Source organism: Carassius auratus, chromosome 23 (genome assembly GCF_003368295.1).
Source record: "Carassius auratus strain Wakin chromosome 23, ASM336829v1, whole genome shotgun sequence".
Classification (NCBI taxonomy): Eukaryota; Metazoa; Chordata; class Actinopteri; order Cypriniformes; family Cyprinidae; genus Carassius; species Carassius auratus.
The window spans coordinates 9344028-9368169 of NC_039265.1; the positions used below are offsets into that span (position 1 = coordinate 9344028).

Genomic DNA, 24142 nt, shown 5'->3' on the forward strand with positions numbered 1-24142 from the left:
ATTTATACGTATGCACAGTATAATTATATTATGTAAATATTTTTTTTTATTTTGGATGCAATTAACTGTGATTAGCTGTTTGACAGCACTATTTTATATATATATATATAAATATATGCATGTTATGTGATTTTTAGAAATATAATTTCAATTATACTGTAGGTGTGCTATTTTGTTCATTTATTTTTTATTTATAAATATAATCTCAGCTATGTATTTATTTGATCTTTATAATTATAAATTCAGCTTATATTTATTTGAATTAAAAACTGATCATTTATTGAGATAACAAGCACGGTTTTATGATGCAAATATTCATGTTCTGGACCCTGGGTATATCCAGATACAGTATAATGTGCGTGCACTGTTGTTTTGTGTTTAGTCTAATTCTCACCTAGTCCTGTGAGTGAAACAGAGAAGGTTAGAAAAGGACATTTGCACGAGTGGCTCATTAAGACCCATTAAACATCCCCGTGCAGCAGATCCAGGCCCGCAGGCGTTACAGATCCTCCTGGGAGCCACAGTTACACCCCCTCTTCTGACGGAGCCGTCAGTGAAAGCTAATCCAGAGCAAGCCTCGGGAAGCCCAGCCTCCCCAGCTGTGAGAGCCGCTCATGTCCACATCTTCATCAGCCTGCTTCACTACGGTAGCAATCACTGTTAACAAACCAGGAATGAAAGAATTCACTGAAAGCAGCTCATAAGATCTGAATGTGATGATACTGTAGTAAAACCTCAGTACTCTGGTGCAAGTTACCAGTGTTCAATGAAAGGGATTGTAGAAGAAAACACTCAGTTAGCCTTAAAAAGCAATGCTTACTGGGGTCTAAAACTATCAGTGTGAACATGCATCATGTTTATTTTCCCCACATGCATAATGGTAATACCGTAGTTTTGCATGTTACTGTGGTAATATCATGTTTTTGTGCATATGCATCATAGTAATACATGTTCTTTTGAACATGCATCTCTGACAATACCATGTGTTTTATACATGCATTGTAGTTAAAAAAAAAATGGTGTTATTATGGTTATACCATGTCTTCATGCATCATAGTATTACTATGGTTTTGGACTTGCTATGACAATATCATGTTGTTTTATGCATGCATCATATTAATACAATTTAATACCTCTTTTTTGGGCATGTTTGCACATGGATCATAGTAATACTATGATTTTAGACATGTATTGTACTATAAAAATACCATGTGTTTTTGTACATCCATCACAGTAATATCATTCTTCTGGACATGTTCCCATGTTAATACTATGTTTTTTTTGTTTTGTTTTTTACCATGATAATACTACATTTCTACATGTGTTACCATGGTAATACCATGTTTTCTGGATGTTACCATGGTAATGCCATGCGTTTTGCACATGCACTATAACAACCCCATTTATTTTCATTATACAATACATGCATTAAAGTAATACCATGTTTACCATGGTATTCCGATGTGTTTTGCACATGCACCAGAGTAATAACATGCTATTTATTTAGAATAATACCATGTTTTTGAACATGCACCATGGTAATACCATGTTTTTGATATGTTAACATAACAACATGGCTTTGTATGGGCAATAGTAATATCATGTACATGCATTAGAGCAATAAAGCAAATAGAACAACAGAGAAATAAAACATTTTGTGCATGCACTATGATAAAACCTTGTGGTTTTGGAAGTATGCTGTGCCTGTTTATGGCATTAGTATGTTATATCCCAATATCACTGCCACAGTAGTACACCTTTGTAAGTGTAATGAATAATTTGATCATACATTAGGATGCTGCGTTTGGATGATATGCGGAGAGAGAGAGACTGTGTGCGTAACACACACACACACAGAGAGAGAGAGAGAGAGAGAGAGAGAGGATCACAGCGGCTCTACGGTCACAGGCGAGCGTCACACAGACACATCCGTCGCGGTTTACGGTGAATCGCGCGACACAGGCCTGCGTCCGACACCGTAAACCGACACACACAGCGGATCGTATGAGGCACACGAGCAGCCAAACCCGTCAGCGGAACCCGACGAGTGTTTCATGACAGCGATCGAGAAGAAAACGAGGAGAATCCAGGAATAACGCGCGACTCCGGAGCGACATCATATTCATTCCGAGGTAACGCGTGATCGCCTTCATATGTGTGCGTGTGTTATTGTTAATATTCCGTTACGAGCGGGTTTTAGACATCATTTATGGATTGGCACAGGACTGCATTGCTTTCCTCCCTATATAATGTTATATAGTGCTCTGATAGAACAGTATATAATGTCTATCCAAAAACGTTGGGTGTTGTTGGATAGAGAAACAGACGTGTCACCCCACATATAACCCGTCGGGCGGCTGCACAGGTGCATCTCTCGTGGATTTAAAGGGATTCATAAATCACAGATCATATTGAACCGCTCAAGGAGATTATATATATTATGCTTAAAAAATATACTTAAGCAATTAGACCGCAAAGTAGGCTACAAATAACGTGGATAAATGTTACTTTGAAAGGTTTACGCATCCCTGATTGATGCGTTGTTTAAATAACAGAGATGATGGTGGTCTTAAAGGGACAGGTCACCTAAAAATGCAAATTGAGTCAATATTTGCTCACCCTCACGATGCTACAAACCCTTGAAGTTTACAGTATTTAATGACGCAAAAACATTGTATGGAACAGATCGCCAATGATATTCGGCTAAATAATAGCCATAGCCATGTTCTATGCAATGCTTAATACTGTGAAGTTCACGGTTGTCATGATGGTGAGTGTATGTTGTCAGAATTAGCATTTTTAGGTGAACTGCCCCTTTAAGAAAAAACATCTCTGTTATTTCAACAACGTGGATTGGGACTGAGTGATCAAGGGTAAAATGATATTTATACATTCATTCATTCTGAAGCCATACATTTGTGTAAGGAACTGCCATAATTCTCAGAAATTCTATAAGATCATTTTTTTGTTAATTTTGGATGTACTGTTCCTTTAATGTGTGTGCCCTGGGGATAGTGGGGGTCAGATATGTTTCCACGTAGCTGATGGGTAACACAAGAGCTCCCTAGTGTGGGACTGACATAATTAGTTGAGATAATGGTACAAGCTCTCGGTTTGCCAATACTTAGACTTTAAACACTTTAAAAATGGTGTTTAAATGCATTGGTAGGCAGAGAATAATCTCATTGTGTTTTTCTCACTGCGAGAGTGACAAAGAGGCATCTTACAAACACATTTAGCAGTTCTAATAAAATTGCACTGTACATCAAATCAATAATAGCTTCCTGAACAGCATACAAATGCTGAAATGCCCATTTTAAAGACACAGTTATGATGTTACAGGCTGTAGAAAGGTTGCAAATGGAATGTAACAGTGTTTTTTATGAGGCTGTGACATCATAATGGGGCTGTATGGTGTCCGTGGTAACAGTGGAATTGAGGAATCGCTTATGTCCTGAAGTTAATCAGTGCTGCCTCACGCACTCACACATGCACTTCTAGCATTAAGTCATGTTTGCAGGCTTGAAAGCTTTGGGAGTCAAACTGAGGCTGGGTTTTCTTGACCTTTTTATGCACACGTTCACAAATATACAGTTAACCATCGTCAGTTCAGTAAATTGGCCTAAAGAGCAGTCGTTAGCACATCAGCGTTCACACGGTAGCACCTATCAACACCCACTTCAGTCTAATCAATCAATCAGCATCCAATAACAAAAAAATTGTACATCATAAAGACATAATATACATGCTGCTGGGGCCCTTTTCTATGTCGATTTTTCCAAATAACATATTTTAGTCATACTAAATATGATATCGTTTGAAAGCAAAAAAACTCCAAATGAATAATGTAAAACGGTGAAATCAGATATTGTGTTACCATGAAAATGGCACTTTAAAACCTTTTAGGAGGCTCCTCCCCTTAATGGGTGGTGTCAAGTTGTCTTCAATATTTGGTAACACTTTATTTTAAGGTGTCCTTGTTACATGTACTAGTTACTATTATAATGACAATTATGCATAATTACATGCAGGTAACAGTGGCGGCTCCAGACAATTTTGATTGGGGGGGCAATGGGGGGGTCCTGGTCTTTTCAAGGGGGGTCTCATGAAAACCAACAAAAAATACAGTGGACACGGCTAATAACTGCATATTTCTGCTACTAAACAACAAAAACACCTTTGCAATGTAAACAAATGACAGGCTACATTTGTTATTCATATCCTTCACACTGCACTTTCATGTCAGGTATATTATGCATTTTTATTGACATTGATATTTTTACATTTATTTCCAGAGATATATTATTGAGTTTACAGGCTAAAGTGGTCTTGCTGTTGTAAACACTGTTGCTATTGTAGAAAAAATATTTGCATCACATTTAAAATCTGAATTGTTTTTATTTTTATAATGATAATTCAGAGAATGAGAAAATCTGAATAAGCCTTACCAGTGTTGTGATAATTATTTTTACGTGTTAAAAATAAATAAGTACTGTAATATAATAAAAGTTTATTCAAATAACATAAAAAAGACCAGACCCCTCGATGCCTGTGAAACTTTTCTCCCTCAAACAGCACGCTAGTGTTACTTCTACACTACAGGCTACACACAGCAATATAAACAACGTATCTGCATGTTCTCACATCACATCGTTCTTGTAAAATAATAATAAGTAAATAAACATCAAAATCACTTCGCTGAGAATGAAACACCACTTACCAGCTGCCACGATGTTGAAAATATCCTCTAGCAATAGGTCGTAGTCAGGTGAACTGTCATCATGTTGGTCATTTTATTTACGGCTTAATTATTATTAATAAATTGCACTAATATTATGATTGGGCGTGGGCAGGCATTCACAAAAGTGTATGTTATTACAAAAAAAATTGAGGAAATTTTGCTTTGACAAAAGGGCACTTAAGGGGCAAAGGAGCAGGTGCTCAAGTGAACCGGTTCTTTCGGACAATTCGATCAAATAAACCAGCTGAAAAAAAAAATGGTTCACCGGTTCTTTTGCGCTCGATGTAATGCCGTCATTGGCGATGATTGCCCTTCATTCAAGCCTTTGGTTTACCCGCGCTTATAACATTATCACAGAATCAGTTCAGAATCAATCACCAAAAGAATCAGTTCGGTTCAGATGCGCTCTGTGTCAGTCTGCTTCACGCTGAATCACGCATGCGCATTTATCATCAGCTCATCTGTTCTCGAATCGGACGCGTCCGACAGAAACGGTTCTCGGTTCAGTGTATGAATAAATGTCGAAATAATTATTATTTATTATTGTTCTGCGTCGTTTGAAGAGAAACATTTTTGGATCTTTATCCCGAATATATATATTTTTTAATCAGGAAGAGGCTGGGGGGTCAAATGGGGGGTCAAGGCATTTTTTGGCAGGGTCTTGAGACCCCCCAAGACCCCCCTGGCGCCGCCGGTGGCAGGTAACCCTAATCCTAACCCTAAGCATACAGTAAGTACAGGTAGTTAATTAATATTACTTATTAGTTTAAAAAAGCTCAAATGTATAAATACACTGTAACAAGGACACTGAAAGTGTAAGTGTAAACCAATATTTTATAATCAAAAAAATTTTTTTTGTGTTTGATGTACATTTGTGATAGAAATGTATACATTTGTGACAGTAATTGCATAAATTTTATTAATTCTCATCTCAGTTTTTGTGATATCAACTTCAAATTTGGAACATAACTTTAGACATATGGCTTTGATTTGAAAGCATTTTTTTGTATGGTACATTTTTATTATAGTAAATGTATACTCCTATAACTTTAATACACTTTATTTATTTAATAATTTATTTTATTTTATTTATACAATCTGCTGGTTGTTTTTTTAAACATCTTCTGAGAGGTTACCAGGATGTTTTGGTGCATACAAAAATCTAATAAATTGTACATCATAAAGACAATATTTGGCCATTTTCCATAATCTTTAAACTAGTAATAACATATTTACATTACAAAAATGTTTCAATATTTATTTTACTGGCAAAAAAGTGCATTTTATTTATTTATTCATTTAGCCAGTAAGTTTCCAAATGTGACATTTTTATACGTGACCCTGCAGCATATATATATATATATATATATATATATATATATATATATATATATATATATATATATATATATATATATATATATATATATATATATATATATATATTTTTTTTTTTTTTTTTTTTTTTTTGCAGTTGAATTAGTGAAATTGAATGATTAAATATCATAATTTGTGGCGGGGTGGAGGGCGACAATGGTTTTATCTGCATCTAGATTTTTACTGCATTTTCATTGCATTGAAAATATTGACTCTGCTAATCAAGTATTGTTTTTTTTTTTTTTTTGTATTGTCAATAGGGGACATTTTTCAATATGTACTTTCTATGTCTTTTTTTGTAAAACCATAGCAAACACTTCTAGAGAATGGTTTCTAAGTTCAGAAAAACTGTGCAATTCCCGAGTAGTTGCCTAATCTTATTTTAGGCCTTAAGCCACAGGCCAGTCAACTCAGGAATGTCCGGTGTCGACGGCGTCAGACTCGCTGTCCCTCGTCTTTTGGGTTGTGCTTTTAACATGCAGGAGGACTTGGAGCATCACGTGTGTGTGTGTGTGCGTGAAAGAGTGTTTTTACATTCAGGGGTGAACGACCATAGATGATGCACAAAGTCACAACCCAAAACAAACATCTATTTAGCATCAAATACATGCAGAAACGGCAATTTAACAACCTCTTTATGTTCTTTTTTGGTCACATTTTGTCGTCAGATTGTGATTTGAATTGTAGTGTTTATGTTGAGCTGGCTAGTTTGTGTTCCTGCGTTAAGATGTTGTTCACACTGATGACAGCAGATTCATAAAGGATCACATGGACATCTCAGAGTATAAGGAACAGTGTTTGCTAAGGCATTGATATGCATTTGCTAAGGGGTTCATAGTGTTTATAGCATGTTATAAAGTTATTAAAATTAATCTATGGTTGCCAGGGCATTACTATGTAGTTCTTAAGGCATTCATAGTGTTTAGAGCATCAGAGTGTTTAAAGCAAGTTGCTATCTTCTGGATGGTTGACATGGTGTTGCTATAAAGTTACTATGTTACTAGTTACTTGCTATGAAGATAATCAGAGAAGTTGTATTTATGTATGTAGTTGACTTTACTCTGAGATACTGTACCTGCACCATCACTTCCATATTTCATCTGGCTTCACCCTACACCTCATTTAGGCAGGTGATGCAGTACAACAGCTTTTGATTGTATTGTACTCATTAGATTAAGTCTTCTGTCATGTCCGTTTCATGTTTTCGGTCGAGTAGGTACTCATGAGATTGTCTCATTGTTTCCTGTATAGATTCTGCTGTTGGCCCCTAACCCTGCTGTCACAACAGCAGGCTTGAGTTACTGCGCATGAGGGCCATTTAGCTGAGAATGATAACGGATATACAGGGAGGGATGAGCTGCTACCTGCTGTCTGCTCTACATGGATCACTTTACTTCATATTTAATTAAAACGCCCCTCCATTGGAGCCTATTTATAGCATCTGCCACTACAGTCCACTGGTGGGGCATCCCAGAGCTCTGAACCACTGACCTCAGACCAGTTTGAGGTTTTTATGTGTGCTGTAAGTAAGAGCAGTATTAAAAAATGTAATAATATCTTTAAATGCCTAATAAAATGTCTTTATTACATTGTAGGAGGGGCCGAGTCATGTCCAGGTCTGTCATGTAAGCAACAACAAAGAACACACTAGCAACTCTGCAGCAACTGCATAGCAATGCCTGTGCTGCTTTCTAGAAAACCAGCTACAAAACCACCAAAAACCCTGCAGTCAAATAGCAACATGGTTAAATCACTCATAGTATCCATAGAGTAAAGCCTTAGAAAATCACCTAGGTGATGTTACTAACCACTTAGCAGCCAGATAGCAATGCCTTACAACAGCCCGCAACCACTACAGCAGCCTAGCAATCACACAGCAACATGCTGGAAACCACTTAGAACACCCTAGCAACCACATACCAATGTCCCTAGTAACCACTCAAAACATATGTGCAGTTACATAGTAACATGGTAAAAACACTCAACATCTTAGTATCCACAAAGGAAATGAAACACATTTTAAAACACTTGGAACACCTTAGCAACCCAGTATAGCATAGCAACACTCTTGAGCATGGGACACACTGCGGTTACTCAGCAGAACACAACGACGCACCTTAAACACTCGGAACGCCGCAGTTACTCGGCAGAACACAGCGAAGCTCCTTAAACACTCGGAACGCCGCAGTTACTCGGCAGAACACAGCGACCCACCTTAAACACTCGGAACGCCGCAGTTACTCGGCAGAACACAACGACGCACCTTAAACACTCGGAACGCCGCAGTTACTCGGCAGAACACAGCGACCCACCTTAAACACCCGGAACGCCGCAGTTACTCGGCAGAACACAGCGACGCGCCTTAAACACCCGGAACGCCGCAGTTACTCGGCAGAACACAGCAACGCGCCTTAAACACCCGGAACGCCTCAGTTACTCGGCAGAACACATCGACCCGCCTTAAACACTCGGAACGCCGCAGTTACTCGGCAGAACACGGCGACGCGCCTTAAACACCCGGAACGCCGCAGTTACTCGGCAGAACACGGCGGCGCGCCTTAAACACCCGGAACACCGCAGTTACTCGGCAGAACACGGTGACGCGCCATAAACACCCGGAACGCCGCAGTTACTCGGCAGAACACGGCGACGCGCCTTAAACACCCGGAACGCCGCAGAACACGGCGACGCGGCTTAAACACCCGGAACGCCGCAGTTACTCGGCAGAACACGGCGACGCGCCTTAAACACCCAGAACGCCGCAGTTACTCGGCAGAACACAGCGACGCGCCTTAAACACCCGGAATGCCGCAGTTACTCGGCAGAACACAGCGACGCGCCTTAAACACCCGGAACGCCTCAGTTACTCGGCAGAACACAGCGACCCGCCTTAAACACCCGGAACGCCACAGTTACTCGGCAGAACACAGCGACGCGCCTTAAACACCCGGAATGCCGCAGTTACTCGGCAGAACACAGCGACGCGGCTTAAACACCCGGAACACCGCAGTTACTCGGCAGAACACAGCGATACACTTTAGCAACTGAAAAGAACATAGAAATCCACATGAAACACTCAGAACACCTTAGCAACCCAGGATAACATAGCAACACACTTAAAACACTCGGAACACCGTAGAAACCCAGAAGAACATAGCAACAGCATAGAGACGCACTTAAAACACTCGGAACACCTTAGCAACACAGAACAACACAGCAACACACTTAAAACACTCGGAACACCTTAGCAACACAGAACAACACAGCAACACACTTAAAACACTCGGAACACCTTAGCAACACAGAACAACACAGCAACACACTTAAAACACTCGGAACACCTTAGCAACACAGAACAACACAGCAACACACTTAAAACACTCGGAACACCTTAGCAACTAAGCAGAACATAGCAATGCAATTAAAACACTCGGAACTACTTCGAAACCCAGAAGAACATAGCAACCCATGAAACACCTTAACAAATCAGAAGAACATAGAAACTGCGTAGTAACGGTCTGCCGCCCACAACACCACAGAACTTGTGTTTAGAAGTGATTCTGTTGTCTTCTGGAGTTTAATGGTGTTTAGCGTTCATCTTTGTTGTTGCCATAATCATTTCTTATCAGTGTGTGTGTGTGTGTGTGTGTGTGTGTGTGTGTGTTTTGACAACACATCTCCAGTGAGCTCAGCCTTCAGATCAGAGAACCATCATCTCTAAGACTGCTGGCTTGTGTGTGTGTGGATAGACAGTCTTTGTATACCCCACCCCCTGTCGTCTCTGCAATCTTGCTCCCGCGTCTGGCTGTCTCGGGCCGTGCTGGGCCGTCCTGTGTGGATGCACAAATGCACCATTCATAGCCTGATAAGATCCATGCGTGCAGCTGAAGTGGGCACAACCAGCAGGCACTGTAGGTCCAGTAATCACCTGAGAACCATTACAGCGTCTGCTTCTAGATAGAAAAAAATAGACGACATTGGAGACTGTTTTGACCATTTGTTTTAAAACCCAAAATGATCTTCCCTGCTGCCTACATAGATGATGTATAGTTTGCTAAGTTAAAAAAATTAACCAATCAACAAAGCACGGCACATTTGTGAAATAGATATTTTAATACGACTCAATTATTATTCACTGTATGTATTTTTTATGTAATTTTAGATTCTCTATAATTGACTTAATTTCCAAAAGCAAAATCTTTCAAAATATACCAACAGCCTTATCCAGGATGGTCATGGATTTCATCACAGATTAGTCTGATTTTAAAATCAGTTTGATATTTTAAGTCAATGTAAATATGTAATTATATAATGCACATGTATTTCCATATAATATTACTTTTTGCCCTGGCAAACACCCACAACAGTAGACACTCTCAAAAACAGAAAAACTAAATTCTACTTTTATATCTACTTGGCCTATTAGTATAAAGTAGAAAAGCACGGAATATGTTCCACTTGTACGTAATGTCAGTACAGAGGAGAAAAACAGCATAACATGATGCAGAAAAGCTTTGTTGCTGTAATGCACGCTCAGAATAGCTGACCCGGGGTCAGGTCCTTCTGTAAACACCATTTAATTCAATTCTGTGTTTGTGAGTGTGCTTTAAAGCACTACAGTTTCCATGTTGCGTAGCTGTTTTCGGTCTCCCGCTGTACCAAATGTCTGCTTCGCACCCTGTTTGCACCTTCAACTGTTGCAGATTTTAAAAAGCATTTTAAATCAGACCCATCCATGACTCTGAATCCTAAATACAGCTGTCTACACGGATGCTACACCTCTTCCATTGGCTTTAAATGAGAGGAGACTTTGTACAGAGATGACTGTCAGTAGACATTAGAGAGCGTGCACTGCAAACACACACTGCTCTTATTAGACCGTCTTCTGTGTGTGTGTTTGAGGGTGTTGGATGTACCACATGTGCTGTAGGTCTGCAATATAAGAGCTACCCTAGAGGCAATTCTGCCTGCATTCTTCTTCTTCCCAGGCTGATTTCAGCTTTCCTAAATGCTTCCCAACCCATAAATCCCTTAGAAGTCTCTATCCTCAGGCATGCGACGGCGGACCACGTTGCACATGGATGCTATTTTATTACAGGAAGACACCACTGAAGACCCTGTGTAGATCTTTGTATCAGCGTATGTATCCAGTAGAGAAAGGGTTTGGCCTTCAAAGGGTTAATCTAAATGCTTAGACAAGCATCATTAGAGTAAGATAGTGTTGCCTGATTTTTCAGCTGGGAGATCTCTCCCATAATTTTTTTTAAAGCAGTGATTTATAAGTTATGTGCTTTGATCCAAACCACACTGAAAAAAAAAAATGGTTTAGGATCAGTTTTTAAATAATTGAATAAAAACCAAAAGATTAATATAAAGTGATTAATTTCAAGATGTTAATATATTTTACATTTATTGCAAAATATGTTCATTATCCATATAATAATTTTTTTTTTTAAGTAGACTTAAATTATGTCTCAATCATGTAATTTGCAGTGTTTAAAAAAGTATTTTGGAACAATTTGCTTGTTGCTGTTCTCTGATTGGTGGAGATTTTTTGCAGAATCATGGGTAATGTAGTCTTTCACATTCGTTTGGCGCTTTTTAAAATAATTCAAAGTAATACGGGCTTACTGCTTCAACAGAAGCATATAACATTGATTAACAACCTTGTAGTTCACAGTATTTTATCTTTAAAGGTTTATCAGTTCACAAACTCGTCTAAGTTCGAACAGAACCCTTTGGGAACACATACAGTGCAAATCAATTGATTCAATGCAAGTCATATTAAATGCAAAACTATTTACTATACTAACCAAACTGAAGTCAAACGAATTTAAGTCTAGAACATAAATCAAGTATAAAAACGTCATTGTACCGGAGATTCATTTTGTTATGTGGATGGCTATGAGATGGCCATTAAGCTAGTGGAAACCTAACTCTATTACTATCAATACCAGATCAGCTTCACTGAGAAAGACACACGGGTTATATGTATGTGAGATCAGGGCGGAGGTGGATTGGAGAATCATTTCTGGGCTCCATCTCAGTGGTGAAGGGCAAAATGGCAGCTTTAGCACGCAACAGCGGAGATGGATTTATTAGCCCTGCGGTTGGCATGACAACAGCGCCTGTGGATGGAATAGAAGATTGTTGCTAAATTGTTCCATCTGTTCCATTTTCCAGTTGTAGAATGGAGTCTGCCCCGCATGGGATATGTGCTCTATTATTTGATAGATGAACATAGATGAAGACAAATGATGAAGCCATGTCATCGTATCAAGCCAGTTAGTAACCCGTGCTCTAGAACTGGATGACAGCGACCAATGGATATGAATGTGCAGTCAAACAAACACAATCATAAATACAAAACTGCTTTCATCACTGAAGTTGTGATAATATATATTAATTGCAGGCAGAGCTGGGAAGTAACTGATTACATGTCATCTGGATTATGTATTCAGATTCCAAAAATGAAGTCCTTGTAATTAGAAGACATTACATTTTAATAACCAGATTACAGTTACTTTTTTTGGGATTACATGACTACATATTCACACAATGGCAGTAAATCATTCATAATTGGTAAAACACTGGTGATTTATGTCTGAGTAACACCATGTCATCATATCCGCTGAGCTTCAGTAATCGTTGATTCTGGAAGTCTGGGCAAAAGTATTTCTTAAACCTGAAAGACTCGTGTTTATTAATGTTTCTTCATATAATACATATCAATGTGGTACATATATGGTGAGTTTAGTAAAGTGATCTAGACGTAATCCACGTTACTAACTACAGTTTTCATTATGTAGTCTGTAATTAGTAACAGAGCTAACTCTGTTTGTCAGCAGCAAACCAAAGCACCGGTTACATTGCTCTTATGAAGTCATTTATTAAGGGGAAAAAAGCTGTTGTCCAAACATACCTGGCCCTACCTGAAAAATTAATTGCCCCCTCCTGTTAAATCATGGAAGAACTGTGATTAACCACATTATTTTAGAAAGATAAGTTAATTTCACTAGTCACACCCAGACTTGATTACTGCCAGACCTGTTGAATCAAGAAATCACTTAATCAGAACCTGTCTGACCGAGTGAAGCACGCTTAAAGAGCAAATTCAAAGCTAAAGGAATTCAAGAACAGATGAGAAACAAAATAGTAGAGATGTATCAGTCTGGAGAGCGTTATAAAGCCATCTCTGAGGCAAATCATCCAGCGAATCATGGTCAGAGCCATTATACACAAATGGAGAAAACTTGTAACAGTGGTGTACCTCCCCAGGAGTGTCTGGTCTACCCAAATTATTTCAAGAGCACAACAACAACTGGTCCAGGAGGTCATAAAAGAACCCAGAACAACATCTAAAGAACTGCAGGCCTCGCCTCAATTCAGATCAGTGTTCATGATTCAACAATAAGAAAGAGACTGGGCAAAAATGGCATCCTGGGAGAGTTCTAGAGCGAAGGCCATAGAAGACCAAAAAGAACACAAAGCTTCATCTCACATGTGACAAAAACATATTGATTATCCCAAAGACTTTTGGGCAAATATTCAGCTTCAGGACCTGGAAGACTTTCCACAATTGATGGAGCCATGAATTCTGCTCTCTATCAGAAAATCCTGAAGGAGAATGTCCAGCCATCAATTTGTGACCCCAAGCTCAAGCACACTTGGGTTATGCAGCAGGAAAATGATCCCAAACACACCAGCAAGTCCACTTCTGAATGGCTCAAGAAAACCAAAATGATGGTTTTGGAGTGGCCAAGTCAAAGTCCAGACTTAAATCTGACTGAGATGCTGTGGCAGGACCTTAAACCTTCCATTCATGCTCGAAAACCTTGCAAGGCGGCTGAATTAAAACAATTCGGCAAAGAAGAGTGGGCCAAAATTTCTTCACAGCGATTTGAAAGACTCATTGGCAGTTATTGCAAACGCCTGATTGCAGTTGTTTCTGCTAAGGGTGCCACAACCAATTATCAGATTTAGGGGGCAATTACTTTTTCATGGGCAGATAGGACAGCTTTTTTCCTTTTTTAAGCAATTAAATCATTATTTCAAAACTGCATTGTGTATTTACTCAGGTTATCTTTGTGTTATATTAAAATTAGTTTGATCTCTATAAAATGCGACAAATAAGAGGGAAAAAAAACCTGAAGGGGGCAATAACTTTTTCACAGCACCAATGCATCATAACCAGGTTGTCTTTCAAATCAAGTGTAATGTTATTTTTCTGCTTTTAAACTTTTTATTTATTTAAATAAGCTAAAATAATGTGGGCTAATGCCATGTAAATGTGTGTATGATCAAGAAGCTCAAGATCTGTTTATAAGATCAAGATCAATTCTCCTGTATAGAAAATGGGATTTTTCAGATTTTTATTTTTATTTTTTATAATGGAATCTGTGTAACTGTACTGCTGTTGCTGTAATATTATTTTGCTTTACTGAAATAACTCTTTTAATGGGAGTTTTTTACCAGCGAATGTCCAAGTAGGATGTTTGTTTTATTTCAGTATTGCTGAAGTCTAACCTCAAGCTCGTAGCAGATTTGTCCATGTTAGTGAGCATTTGATGCTTCCCGTCTAGACTGTGTTAATCATTACATTCCAGCTCTTACCGGCATCAAAGCTCAAAATTCACTTCATTTTGTCTGTATGAAACACTTCCAGTAAACAATATCATTGCAATCAGAAGTTTCACATCTGCTTCTGTCTTTATGTTTCTGCATATTTGTTGCCAGCCACATGCCTTTGTAGTGACAGATAAAGTTAGTCATATTCTAAAATATTCTTACTCGGTATGTTATTTCCAGGAACCCTCCACCAAGAAGTTATATGTTAGGCATTAATGTGTATAAGGTCAAATTCTTTATTCAGAATAATTTGTCCTAGATATTTCTTGATTATCACCTTTTCATAGCATCACAACAACATAGTTTAGCTCTAATGACTGGGAAAAGGGAATCAGTCACATGAGAATTTGTTTCTACATTTTATTGTTGCATATCCTTTAAGATGCAGCAACAGCAGATGGTGTGTTTTTAGCTCTGATTTAGTGTTGAGATCTAACCGATCTCACCTGCTGCTGTGAACACACACGCTCATGCTTCTGTAATGCTGTTTGCATTAACTGTCTCACACTGCAGGAATCCGTCAGCCCACACAAAGCCCATCTGGAATGCAGTATCTCAGAAACAAATCATACAGAGGGTTTGGCGACCCACCTTGTTGGCTTTCCAATGCTAGATTGTAATTTATCGACTTTTATCCCCGCTCAGGATTTATTTCCACGTTTTTGGCTGTTCCTCTCATAGATTGTAATTGGGTAGCATTTGAAGCATGTGTTTGTTTTCCAAAGACTTCAACAAACGTGTTGTTTCGAGCCAAGTTACATCACTCAGCGTCTTTGGCATAGAGAATGCAGAGACTAAGACTAATTTTAAATTAAAGACATGTTTGTCCAAAGACTGATGGGGGAAAATGCACCTCACACATGTGATGTTACTCAATACAGGGCTGGAGCAAGGACACTAAAGGTGATAAAGCAGAAGAGCAGAGAGTTAATTTTGCATGTAAATGTTCACAGGTTCACACTGTTTATTTACCTGCTTGGAATAAGCTTCACAATATAATTTGAGACCAAACAAAACAAAGCTGCAAGGCAGTTTAAAAGTCACATGTAACTGCTTGGAGAAGTCTGATCTTGGAACAGTGTTTATAAACCGCAGCACTCATCAATTAAGGGTTGATTTAGGGTCGGTGAGAAACACTGTCACTGATTAATCAGAGAGGAGCAGATATGTCAATGCCGTCACTTCCTTATCTGACTTTTTCCACTGTTCTCCCTTCAGTACGGGAATGGGAATTCAGTGCTTTAGAAGTGGTTCTGAAATTCACCCTAAATCAGTCCTAAATCAGTTGGCAGCTTTCTTTTGTTTTGCCCCATGCCTGAAAAAACCCAGATAAGGCAGTTCTCACTGTGCTAGCATGAGCCTGCCCTCCAACCCTGTGTCAGCATTACATTTAGTTTTTAGTATGATTTACTGCAAAGAAAATTTATACTTTTCTGCTGTTATGCTTTTGGAAATTTTGCTGATAAAATTGTTGATAATGTTTTTAATAGTAAAAACAGAAATGCAAAAGTCGGTTTTAGTATTGTTTGTGGTTGGTGCACGTGTTCGGGTAATCCTTTCAGCAAAAAACGTTGCAATGTTTAATGGGTACTTAACGCAGACTGAAACTTTGCTACTTAGAAAGCTGTTTCTTTGAAAGGTTGCACCCATTCCTGCATCCCCTGATCTTTTTTTCCACTCACGTTTTTGGCTTTTCTCATCTTGCCTGTCTTTTTATTTCATCCCATTTCTCTTTTCTTCAAGGTACTCTCTTTTTCCTCCTTTCTGTCTCCCTGGCGTTCTTTCACTCTCTGTGTTTTTGCCAGAGGGAGGTTCACTTCATAGTCTTGGCAGCATTTTGTGTAATAAACTCCACACTAACGCTGGCTCATAAACAAATAAACCCAGGCACTCTGCAATGTAATTTCATAGAATCCTCCCCCGTGCTCTCTTTGCTCCCCTCCCAAGACAGCAAAGCAGTCTGTCTGTGCGAAACGCTCCCAGTCTTTGTAAACTCTCTTCTGGTGTCTCCCATAACTCTGTGTTTGTGTCTGCGATTCCACTCTCTTGTCATGACGTCATTCTGAAAGCTTACAGCTCTTGGTGGACGAAAACAGATGGTTGAACTTTTAGCTGGAAAGGAAACAATGCCTCTTTGGTCCCTTGTTAGCTTTGGGTATTAGGTTATAGAGGACAGGTAAGGTTTTAACAGATTATGAAAGTTTACCAACAATTCCTATGTTGAGTTTTGTGGTTTAAATCGACACCGTTGTTGCCAACTACTAATCCTCTTCTCCCATTTGATTCTAGGGTTTGTGCTGAAGAAAGCCATGAGATCTTCTACTTGCAGCACCTGAAAGAGATTTACATAATCAAGGCACGATGGAAGAGCCGTACAAAGATTCTGTAGCCGTAGACATGGCAAACCTCAGGAAGAGGTCTGCAATGGTGGATCCGCCGCCACTGATGCAGTTGGGAAACTAGAGGGGGAGACCACTCCAATTATTTCACCAGAGACATGGAGTGTCAGCACACCAAGCATAACAAAGCGATCCATGTCCCCCCTGCTAACGATACAAGCCACCCCAGTGGTGACCCCGGCTGCTGAGTCTCCCAACGGTGTTGCCCTGAAGGTTGCTACAACTGTGCTCCAGCCAATCTGCTTGGGGGAGAGTCCAGTGGTATTGCCAATCCTTGCTGGACCAGCTGGACCTCAAGTCGGACAATCAGGGGCCACTTCGTACCTGATGACTAGTCAGGGTCCTGTGTCCCTACCTCTGGTCTTGGAACAACAAGTCCTCCAACATTTGAATCATCAATTGCTTCAACAAACGGCAACTTGTCCTGCCATGCCACTGCAGAACAGCATCCTGTGCCAAAACCCATCTCTTGCTCTCGGAGCACCTCCAGTCCTGGACCAGAAAGGCACAAGTCCAGTGTTGGATACTAGTCTACTGACTCTTCTTCAGAACCCTAACTTTGCAGCCATCTTGCAGGACCTCTTCCCTGGCCAGGGCAACTCTCCTCCTACTTTCCACCCAGCGTCTTCCCCGCAAATTGACCTTGGCTCTGCGTTCCTTCCTCCTCCACCTCTCTCGCAGCCCTACAGCTCTCCATTAGCCCCTCTGGTGCCTCCAGCCACCTTGCTCGTCCCCTATCCTGTTGTAATCCCACTTCCAGTGCCTCTTCCAATCCCAATGCCAATCCCAGTCCCGGTCTCCCGCTTGCAAGGACTCCAAGGCAGAGGTAGATGTCCCTAAACCGGCTTGTACTTATAGCAAAAGCACCCAAACTTCACCTAGTGACATCTCCCCTCATTTTTCATTTACCAGCAAGGAAATGGCAGTAGTCCAACAGTCTCTTCACTCTTGCTCGTCCCCTGTAGTGACAGATGGAGAAGTGCTAGATTTATCCATAAGGACACCTCAACCTTCAATGTATATTGATGTGCCACAAGGGATCCAGCCGTTTCAGCAAGACAATGTCCTTGATTTGTCTATACCTAGTAAAAGAAAGACATGCATCCAGACTTGTAGCACATATGGTCCGTTGGCCCCGGAGCGGGAGAGGGTGTGCCACCTGGGGGACGATGTTAGCAGAGGGGCTTTGGCTCTTGGGGTTCTCCGGCCAGTAGACTGCACGCCGAAGCTAGACACCAAGCTGCTAAGTGGTTTAGCATCTCTAGAGTTCAGCAGACAGCACAAGTGGGTGGTAGATAGCGGTCACAGTCGGACAGTGGCAGGGGCGGTACATGACTCTGCGCTCACCGGAAGTGGAAATATCGAGATCGTCAGCACATCGCAGACAGCCAAAGTCATTGTGTCGGTCAAAGACGCCATGCCCGCCATCTTCTGCAGCAAGCTAAAAGGATTATCAGGCGTTTCTACAAAGAACTTTTCCATCAAACGTGATGCCAGTCAAGGGGGCTTTGCCGCACTTCCCCGGGTCCCAGGGGATCAGCGAGGAGAATCCAGTGACCCACTCAAAAAGATCTCTAAAAACAGAGGAATCAAACTGAAGAAAGTAAGCTCCCAGGAGATTCATATCCTGCCCATAAAGAAGCAGCGACTGGCTGCATTTCTGCCCAGAAAATAACACATGCTCTCTTGCTTTCAGAGTGAGAAGGGAAAACATGAGCAATGAAATGGCGACTGAGGTGTAGCTAGGTAAATAACTACTTTGAAAAAAGCCGGTCTGAGAAATTAAGCCTGGGTATGATGATGATAAATGCATTCCTGGCAGAAATAAAGCCTAAAGCTTGTTCTCCAAGCTGTTCAAATGATTTAGACTGATGCTGGCCGCTTCTGGTCTTACGGTTGGCATTTGATCCATTCATTATAAAGCAATCAGACGAAGTCGACAGGAAAATGCTCCAAGTATAAAAGAACCAATCTGAACTGCCTAAACTGCACTACTACTGAGATTGTTTTAGCATTAACGCCAGACTCGACTCCCTTCCTATGCATTTTGATTTCGGTCACACATCCTCATGAATGATTCATCACGCGTGATCTGCATTGTCATTAATATGCATGAGATCTGATTTGAAACCTGGCCAGCTGTCAGTGAGAAACGCGACGTGTAGCACTGACAAATTCTCGTCTGGCTAATATGCTGAATTCTTGCTCTCCTCTCGCTGTTTACACTTGGAGTGCAAGACGTTTCCCATTTTTGGTCCTAATGAACTGTAGAAGGGAACCGTGAACTTTTGCTTCCCTAATCACTGTATTAATCAGTGGGGCACTGGAGCGGAGCATCCTCTTTGAAGAACACGAGGGGTAAGCAGTTAGCATTGCAGCCTGATAATGACTTGGCAAAGCCCAGATCTCGGTTTCATTAAATCTGATGATTGGAGGAAATGGTTGTCAGTAGCAACAAAGCGTAGTTTTCATCAGCATCCCTTTGGGGGGTAAAAAGCCTCCCTTCCCCCCGCCCCAAACCAAATTAAAACTAAATAATCATTGGGGGTTTGTCCCTAACGACAGCAAATCTGAGTGAAATGGCTTATTAATGCTGTTTTTATGACCGTGCGTTCAACTCAAAGTAATTTTTTTAGGTTATAGTCAGCCAGCTGTGTGAACACACAAGTAGAGTTTCACTTGCAACAGTGTACAGATTATAATGATCCTAATATACCTTCAGTGTTTTAGATGGCTAATTTACCGACAATGGATGTGAAGAGTACAAATTTATACATCTATCCCTCAGCAAGCTCTCTATCCCTCAGCAAGCAACTCTTCACTGCTTAAGATCAGTTCTTTCTCGGGTAAGCCTGGTTTTCTTTATACATGTTACTTGTCACGTTGTGCAAAATTCATCGGTGTACGATAATCCTTGTTTTTTTTTATCTTTGATGAAAATGAAGAACTTGGGTGATGTCAGCAAAGTTGCACAAGCAATTGGCTAATATTAAGGCTATTTAGTCAATGTTAAAGCTACTGTTGCTAAAAGATAATGCAGAATATTTAATGCCAAGTAACATTACAGGATAAAAGGTCATAGCAATAATGATATAATTAGAAGTGTTACCATTTGAATATGTGGAGATGCTCGAGGGTGAACTTGACCTTCAGTCCCAGTCAAAACACCTCTTCAAAAGTGTGTGATAGTGATTGTTACAACCCATTGCAAACGTCCCTTTAGGTCTAGCCTAATTCCCCTGCTTTTCATGATTTTCAAATACATTTCTCATGGATAAAATTAAGTGCCACTCTTTTTAAAAAATTTTTTACTTTAAAGCATTCAAAAATAATTTTATTGTGGATTATGAATGCTGCTTTATGGCACAGAATCAGTGTTTTTGTTGCTTTCATGTGGCTGGTGGTTAGATTGATAGCATGAGGGCGTATATTGAACCACAGGTTTCCACCCTCTCATTAACCTCTTGATCATCCCAGTTTAGTAATCATCTTATTAAAACTGTGCTACAGCTGACAAGACTCCACATCACAAACTCAACACTGAATCAGACAAACTAGCCCCATAAGTGCATACAGTATATAAAACCCATTTTATTTAAGATAAAAATTGTGATTTTTCATGACTACTAAACACATTTCTCTCTCATTATTGTGTGTCTAGATGGTTATATATATAAGTGCCACTTGATTTACTGAGTTTACTCCTGTTGTTCAAATGGATATTTTGTGTAAAGTTCACAAAATGGTCAAGAACATGCCAACAAGTCATATTGCATCCAAAAATTAAAAGATCTAAAAGAAATTAGATTTTGCTTTAAGTAGATTAATAGAAACTCTTTTCTAAACCTATTTTGGAGGACCTTTTTTGGCTTTTTTTCATTACGATAGTTATCATAAAACCATTTTCCATCATAATAAGAAATTATATGTATGTGTATATATATATATTACATTTCTCAATATCAGTTACTGTGTTTAGTTGATCACAAAATGACTAATACTTTTTTTTTTTTTATTTAAAGCAGCATTAAAGTTAAAATACTGCCAAAATGTATAAATCCTTTACAATTTTAATTGATCCTTTTTTGTGCATTTATAATAACAAGAATTTGGATGGAAAATGGTGTTTATGATAAATTATATGCATGCAAAAAAATTCAGATCGGACTGAATTATATTCATTTTCTTAAAATTAATAATAATAAAAAAAAATCTTAAATAAATATAATTTATTTTAGATCTTTTAATATTTGGGTGCATGTTCTTGGCCATTTTTGTGACTTTACCCAAAATATCCTTAATAACAACAGGAGTAAACTCTGTAAATACGATTTAATTCTATTTAAGGTGTTATATTTCATACTTCATGCAAGTTCACCCCAACTGTAAGATCCTCTCCACAGTCAAACCAACACTCTCATTTGGTCACACGTGAAGAATCTGTGTAAAATAATTTATTGTTTTTACTAAGTCAGTACTATTATGATGCAGTGGCTCAGAAGAGACTTCATTCCACGTTCAGCAGAATCAAAATGAACTTCAAGACACCATCAGTGGTGTGCACAGAAAGATAGATGAAAGCAAGGCAGGATTTATTTGACATGTCAGTATGAAATGTGCCGTCTCGTGTTTGCGTGTTTGCTTATAGGAATTCTTTCAGAAGGAAAACCAGGAAGGCGTCTTTTATAGTTCACATTGAGCCAGGAAAGGTTTTCATGTAGAACTTTCCCAAACGATCAGCTTGACAGATTTCTTCCATTTTCAGAGTTGATTCAAGTATTGGGTTTTAGAGTTCACACCAAATACATCTGATGAACTGCTGTGCAAATTTACTTGTTTTCTTTCTTTTTTTATTTTTATGTCAGCACTAAAGTGTGTTAGTCCTTAGTTTTTGTCTAGTTTTCCTGTACAAGTATCTAAACCTTCTTAAATCAAGATTTAATGACTTTGTTTAAAACAAGTGATCTGCCAATGGAGCAAGAGAAATAATCGTGTTCTTTTAAATAGGCTTATTTTTCTTAACTCTTTGGTTTTTGGTATAAGCAAAGTCTCACTAAATTTGGATAACTTTTTCAAAACACAAATTCAATGCATCTTAATTTAAGAATGTAAGACTTCGTCAAAATTTGGCAGTTGTAAATCATTTTCCAGCATGTGATATTAGCATGCAGTATATTCTCACTTTTCTCAGATTTTCACAATAAACAGTTAGCATGAACACCTAGTTTAATGAATAAACAATAACCGTTTCTATGATATGAATTAATTTGTGTTGAGACGACCCTGAAATTGTAAGTATTTAAGTATGAGTTTTTTTTAACATCAAGAGCTTTTGTGAACCACTGAATGGGTAAAAGAATGAAACCGAGTCTGGTGATGTTTTAAATTATTTATTTATTATTTGTATCGTTGAAAATGTGTACGTGACGAATTGCATTAGCTTTAAAAAGTTCATGATTAAAAACGTCTCTGGTATCAAGATCGAAGCACGTGTGGGTGTTTTTTTTCATAACAGGTGTTGATATTCAATCATCGATGAATCTATATGGCACAACATTACGAATACATGTGATGTTTTTGTTTTGTTTATTATTTTTTTTACAAAAAGGAGTCTAAACGATCACATTCACGTCTAACTTGAAATGCTACGCTACAAAAGATGGGGAAAAAACCTGAGAAGTCTCAAAGTAAAGCAAGGCAATTTGAACATAGCTATTTAAAATGGACGTATCCTCCCGTTAAAAAGCGCTGGAAGGCAGTACAAGGTATATTAAACAACGAATCCGAGATAAACAGCCCCTCGTGACGTAACGTAACGTATTCCCACCTCCATACACAACGTGTTTAGCTTAAAATATTTCTTCTCTACAAAATTGTACATTCCTGTTGCTGAGTTTTATGGTTAAACCCATACATAATACGCCACTGACGTCTGATCTATCAATGAAAATGATCAAATATCAACAGAAACTTCGAGATAAAGCCGGAGTTACTCACGTCACATTCCTACTACTTTAGTGATATTTCTAATGAACCGTCTACAGCGACGCTTCGTTGAAATGAACCAGTTTTGACGACTTTCCCATTCTCTCGTTCATTTCCTCATCGAATGCTGCGTTTCGGTCTCTTGAATACTGTTCAGTGACTTCGTAACACAAGTCAATTCAAACATTCCCCAGATAAGAGCTCGACGAGTTTCTGTAACAAACCCGAGGCCAACTCAAACAGCGTTATCTCGAAAGCATTATCTCCTCAAAACAACGCTCTGGGACATACACACTCCAGACTAAACTCCGAGTCGAAAGAGAAAATACATAGCGATATAGGAAAAACACAGTGTACTGAAAACTAGAGTAGATACACGACATGATAAAACTTTTGATATTGAGGTTTTTTAAAAGCAGAAGCGCGTTTCTCTCACAGTATTTCATGACTAAAAAGGCCTACATGAAAGATTTATGTATTTAAATTGCATGTAAAAGATTAGATTTCACAGTTTTAACATTAATAAACAATGTGATGCATATGTGTCAGTCATACAGTACATAAATAAAATGGGTCAGATTGATTTAATAGCACTAATTAATAACTAATGTGACCCTGGAGCACAGTCTTAAGTCGCTGGGGTATATTTATAGCAATAGCCAAAAAAACATTGTATGGGTCAAAATCATAGATTTTTCTTTTATACCAAAAATCATTAGTGTATTAAGTAAAGATCATGTTCCATGAAGATATTTTGTATATTTCCTACTGTAAATATATCAAAACTTAATTTTTGATTGGTAATATGCATTGCTAAGAACTTCTTTTGACAACTTTAAAGATGATTTTCTCAATATTTAGATTTTTTTGCACCGTCAAATTCCAGAAAAAAATTGGAAAAATGTTTTGTGCTCCAGGGTCACACACACACACATATATATATATATATATATATATATATAATTTTGATCAAGTATATTGCTTGTTCCACTCGTCACATTTAACCTTGTTT

The 24142-nt window shown here is 38.8% G+C and overlaps 1 pseudogene; it reads left to right on the top strand.

Moving 5' to 3' along the window:
* Positions 1 to 17151: 17151 nt before the first annotated feature.
* Positions 17152 to 22696, top strand: LOC113040868 (retinoic acid-induced protein 2-like; annotated as a pseudogene).
* Positions 22697 to 24142: the final 1446 nt, after the last annotated feature.